Raw genomic sequence first — 5,996 nt, forward strand, 5'->3', positions numbered from 1 at the left:
ATCCACTCCGTACATCTGATAATATTATAGATATTATTTACCATATACTATGATAAAAAATTATTTCAATATATATTATAACCCTATAGCAAGATATTCATAAGACATAAGTGAATATTTTGTATTGAAAATATCATACAGTCGTTAAAGGTATTTTATTTTACAACGGAATATAAAATTTTACGATATGAGTTTAATTAATTTAATATCAATTACTTACTGCTTTTCATCCGAAATTGGAAATCTAAAAAAAGAACACTCTGCTGATCCCTGCACGGAAAAAAAAATATTGTTAAAATGACTATCCAACGTATCCTCAAATGACGTTTCCTTAAAATAACGATCCGGATTGCTGATTTAAGGATTCATTTGTTTGACTTAAGCATACAGAGTATAGCTCTTGTCAATATATGTAGTTTCGTCAAAACAGGCAATTGTTTTGTTAACGTGAGGATCTGTATAGTTGAATTAACTAAATGTAACGCTAAAATAATGATATGGATCGTCATTTTGATGATCCGCTGTATAGCTGAATTGGCTATACAGCGTATATCTCTAAAAAAATGACTATACGGCGTATAGTCAGAATAACGATACGTATCCTTATTCTAACGATATTTTTTTCTCCGTGTGCTGGTGATCACCCCTGTTTAAAATTTCCAATAGGATCCTAATTTTATTGGTTTCTAAGTGGCTTTTGTCGCTTTTGATGGGATCTTATTAGAGGTTTTCAACAGAGACAAAACTGTGCTACACACTTTTCTTTGTTGACCATTTTTCAATTATTTTCAGTCTTTTAACAGCTATTATATTTTGCTATTTATAAATATAAATTTCACTCACACTTTTTTTATTATTTTTAACTTATTTTTTTTTTATATTATTTTTTATTATTTTATTTTTTATTATTTTTTTTTTATTATTATTAACACTAGAAGTCAAGAACTTATTAATAAAAATTTGTGATTTTTGTAATCAAACAAGACTGTTTATAACCTCCACTAATTTTCATGACTTCTATGCTGCACGTGATAAATATAAAAACATCTGATATCTATTAAGATTCTAGAGAGATTGATATGTTTCTGTACAGAGGACACTTAGTGTGTCAATGACACCAACAATATTTCCATGATATTAACTTCTACTTTGGTAGCATTGAAAAACCTCTCATCAAATCCTCCATCTGAGTGGGACCCCGCTGGTCATCACTAATATGGATGGTTGTGTTTGCTGAAGCGTTATCTGCCGGCAAAGTTTTGACTTTGTCCTCTATAATTTGTTCTTGATTCAATAATTTATTATACTTTTAAACCAAGCATTAAAAAATCTTGAGAAGATGACAAAAAATATATAGACAGAGCAAAAGAAGAAGAAGAAAATTTGTTCGTTCGCTTTAAGGTGGGTACTACCGTTACCACAAGAGTCAAATCCCAAGACCTAATCTTTTTTTATTACCGTAGTAGATTTCCCTATACTAAATCGCGTTGGAAAAAGAGAGACGAAAATAAAATTTTGAATGTTTTTTATTAACAAATATTCTCATATTCTCTGAAACCATACTGATTGTTATTAAATATATTCTCGATGTTATTTTATCTTATTGTCTTAATTTTTATAAGAATCTGAACGTCCAGTTTTGTAAAATAAAATAAAGTCTGTAATTTTCCATAAGGATCAATGGGAAAGGCAAAAATATTTAAATATTAATATCTTTTTTTTCCATTCTTTGTAGGCCTCCAAAAATTTAAGTGGTTAATTAAGATATTATTATGTACCTATATACCAAGTTTCATCAAATTCTGAACGTCAATTCTAAAACCGATAGTACTACCTTAAAGTTTGTGACGCGAATTGACAAAATCGGGTGTAAATTCACTCCACAAACTTTAGGCACATATCTTAACATCAACGTTGTCGAGAAATCACCCCTTTGCAGCCTTACGACGTAAATTACTATTTCATATAAATCACTTAAAAAGCCTGTTTAAAAAAAATTAAAACTAAAAGATCACTTTTTAGTAGATTTCATAGAAGTCTAACTATTGCATTGGTCTTCATGATAGAACTTTTAAAAAATTTTGCTATATTTCGGCTATACTCGTCGAGCTGAGTCGGAAAATGCATATGGTTCAAAAGTTTATATATGTATGTATATATATATATATATATATGCGGCGCTATATATATATCGGATATAACGCGGCTTGTCACGACGATAGCGTCGACAATTTACAACGGATCTCTACCAAACTCAACATACTTATTCTACAGATAAATACTAAAGTCAAGTTCGAAGATGATCTTAATCGGTCAAGTAATTTAGAAATACCATGATTTCAAAATTTTAAAAATCATAAAAATTCATATTTCTTCACTTTCTTACTCGAATAATTTTTTAATGGGATAACTTATTGAAATTCTATAAAATGCATCTGAAAGCTCTTTAAATAAGTTTCAATTTGAGTTCCATATCATATGTGAAGTCTTAAAATTATGTCCTATTCCGCTATGCCAATTATGAAATTTGCTATTGCACTGGTTTTAAAATTTTTCCGTTGATATATATTTTTGTCGATTGCATAGAATTTAAAAACCCTAGTTTTCTATACAATCCTCGTTATATTTTTTTTCTATTCATGATGAAATCTACTTCCATTTCGGCTGGCGAATGGTCTTTTTTTTGTCCTTCCAAGTGTTCATTTTATTAAAATAAATTTTTACTACTTCTTCTGTCCGAAATAATTGATAATAACAAATTATAATCATAAATAGCAACTATTATTATTAATTTTAAGACAACCCAATCCATTTAACAAATTTCAATTATTACTAACAATAATAATTATTGAAAATTACCAATCTTGAATAATAATAATAAATAATAAATAGTAATCATAAATGTTGGCACACTTTCTCTCACCAGTGAATGAAACAGCCCTCGAGTGCATTTATCAATCGATAACAGCTGTCAGAAGTACATCGACTTGATAATAACAAATAACAACTATAAATAAAATCCTCAGTTTTGAATTAAACGTTCTGGACAATGTTTCAGAGGCCTCTTGCCTCGTGCCTCTTGCTTAACAACTTGTAGTACCATAAAGTAATATTGTACACACCAGATCCAGTGTTCAGTGGTTCGGTCTTTTCATTACACATATATGTTACATATTATACATATATGACCTCCTGACGCGTGTTGGAGCATTCATTGGACTTCGAAGTGGTCGTTTATTTATGGCCGTGAGTATTAGAGGTAGATATAAATGTCGGTATTGCAAGCACTTAACAGTCCGTATATCAATCAGACGCCAGGTCGGGCTACGACCTCTACTCGCCAAAAAGATTTAGCGTATAACAGTTAGTGTATACAATATATAATATCTGTAATAGAAGAGAGTGGAGAACAGAAGTGAGCAAGACTTGGAGAGCCCGGCGTCTATATATCGCCAAGTATTTGAATACGTGTATAATATCTGGCAATTCTTTAAGACACATGACGTCCTGCTGAGTCTCAACCCACGGGATAGCTCATCCAATCTGTCGAAACGCACCATTATCATCGGTGCTTGGTGCGAACTCTCCTGGCGAGATTCATGTCCAATTTTTACTTTTGCTTTTTTTCTCTGCTGTATTTTATTTTATATTATTTACTCTATTCAAGTATTGTATATTATATTTGTATACTGTATGCATTCGAGGATATGTATACATGAATTTTTAGAATAAATATTTGGCATAGGTATGTATAAATACAAGCAAAATAAAGATGATTGACGAAGACTTTGATGGTCGAAGCGATAAAAAATTCAAATATAATATATGTTTATGAATTATAAATTTTTAACCAGTCAAAGGTCAGTATGAAACTCCTGATACTTTTAACAGCCGGTTTGGGCATAAAGTTAACATAGTAGCTTTGGCTTCAAAGATGTTAAATTGAGTTTAGTTGTTTACATTGATTTATAATTAATAAAATCTTCTTTTAATTTGTCGAGAAAAGTTTTTCAAACGCTGCGTAAGAAGGTGCCCGAATATTAATATCTCAACAACCACACTGAAAAAAAATTATTTGAGAGAAAAATTCTTGAACCAAGACAATAATTTTGAAGAGGATAATTGTCTTAAATCAAGACGAAAAATTCTTGGATCAAGTAAAATTTCCTTAAATCAAGAAAAATTTATTAGTTCAAGAATTTTTCTACTCAAATCAAGAAGATTAAGTTCTCCAAAGTAATATACTTGATTCAAGAACATTTTTTTTTATATGTAATTGTCTTATTAATAAAAAATTTGAGGGTGGTTTCCAAAACTGCAAGAACCTAAAATTGTTTTTTAAGAAAAAAATTTTTTCTTCCTCTTTACATGAACGCGAGTAATTTGTCGTGATACAAAAATTTTTAAGCATTGCTACACTGGAAAAAAGCATGTCCTATATCGACGTTCTAATTAGCAAATTGTCTAACTCCATTTTAGAGAATCTTCTATTTGTACGAAAAAAAACAATTAGTTCAAAATTTATTATCACTTTAAAAAACCATTTAATACATTAATTATGATATATCATTATTATCTAATAGAGACATAATATTTAGGTTTGAATCATTCAAATAATTTATAATTCGATTATGGCTACATCAAAATGTTAAAAAATCACCCTCTAAAAAATAAGGAGTTAGACAAATTGCTAATTAGACCATCGATATGTATACTCTATTTTCTATCTATACTATCACAATACTCAGTTTTAATTTTGGGCTTACATCTGTATTTTGGTAATTTAATAAAAAAATTACAAACATTTAAAAAAATTTTCGAGTTGAAAAATTAAACTTTTTTTCATTGCCAAGTTGAACGTAATTTTAAGATTTTCGATAGCTTAGTGCTCTTTTTTGATTCAAAATTTTATAAACATTGTCCTTGAACTCGTAGGCAATCATAAATAACCCGTAAAATCACGGGTTTTAATGATTTAACAAAGAAATAAAAGTTTAAAAAATTTCAAAATTGTAAGATTGAATTTTTTTCTAATATTAAAAATGTATTTTATTAATTTATTGTCGTATAATAAAAAGTATAAAGTTCTTGAAAGGGAGGCTGGCAATGACCTGGTCGGCTCGGTGCTCGCTTTTCGAAAGAGTGGGACCCGGGTTCGATCCCAGCACGCATCAATATTTTTCAGTGATTATAATTAAAAATATGTGCGTTACGTTACGTTGCCAGCCTCTGGAAGTGGCAGAGATAGCCGGGCGGCACACGTCTGACTTGGGCGATCACACATTTAAGCAACAACTTGAATGGGTGACCACTTTAGTCAGCGTTGGCTAGCGCGAAAGGATCTCTGGCACACTAGGAAAGAGGGAGCTAATGCTTCCAGGTGGTCGAGTAAAGAAGAGTTTCTAATCAATCACTGTAGACTTAGCCCAGCTCCAAAACTGTACTATCATGGGTTTTCTGTGTGGTTTCCCCATGATTCTGTTCCAACAGCCACAGAAAGGTGGAGTTCAGGGTGAAGATACGGTACAGAAAGCACTAAGTCGGTCCTGGCCACTAAAATCAGAAGCCATGAAGTGTCGGGTGGGACTTGCTGAGGTCCAATATGAGAAATAGAAAAACCGTAGAGCTAGGAGAAAAAGAGGAATCAGCCTTGTAAAAACCGAGAGGTGTACAAGTTAAGCATAATAATAATAATAATATAAAGTTCTTGAAATGAAAAATTAATTTTAGCTCTCAAGAATTATTCTTAGCTGAAAAATTCAATTTTATCGATTGAAGATAATATTCTTTTGACCGAAGTTACAATAGTTATCTACCGAAGATAATAAAAATCTTGAACCAAGAAGTCAGAATTCAAGACAAAAAAGAATTTCTTAAAACAAGACTACCAATTGCCTTAAAAAGAAAGGTACGCTCAATATTTCTCATGGTCCCTTGAATTTTCATCTGTTTCAGAGTTTCTTCTGTAAATTTGTTGCAAGTTTTTTGGCTTTTAA

The 5,996-nt window shown here is 30.7% G+C and overlaps 1 long non-coding RNA gene across 1 annotated transcript in view; it reads right to left on the bottom strand.

Moving 5' to 3' along the window:
* Positions 1–270: 270 nt before the first annotated feature.
* LOC123260848 overlaps positions 271–5,996 on the bottom strand; it is a 12,933-nt gene continuing 7,207 nt past the window's right edge. Inside the window, exon 2 of the long non-coding RNA XR_006508558.1 lies at positions 271–633. This is a non-coding gene — a long non-coding RNA (uncharacterized LOC123260848). The remainder of the gene's footprint in view (positions 634–5,996) is intronic.

This window comes from Cotesia glomerata, linkage group LG3 (genome assembly GCF_020080835.1).
Source record: "Cotesia glomerata isolate CgM1 linkage group LG3, MPM_Cglom_v2.3, whole genome shotgun sequence".
NCBI lineage: Eukaryota > Metazoa > Arthropoda > Insecta > Hymenoptera > Braconidae > Cotesia > Cotesia glomerata.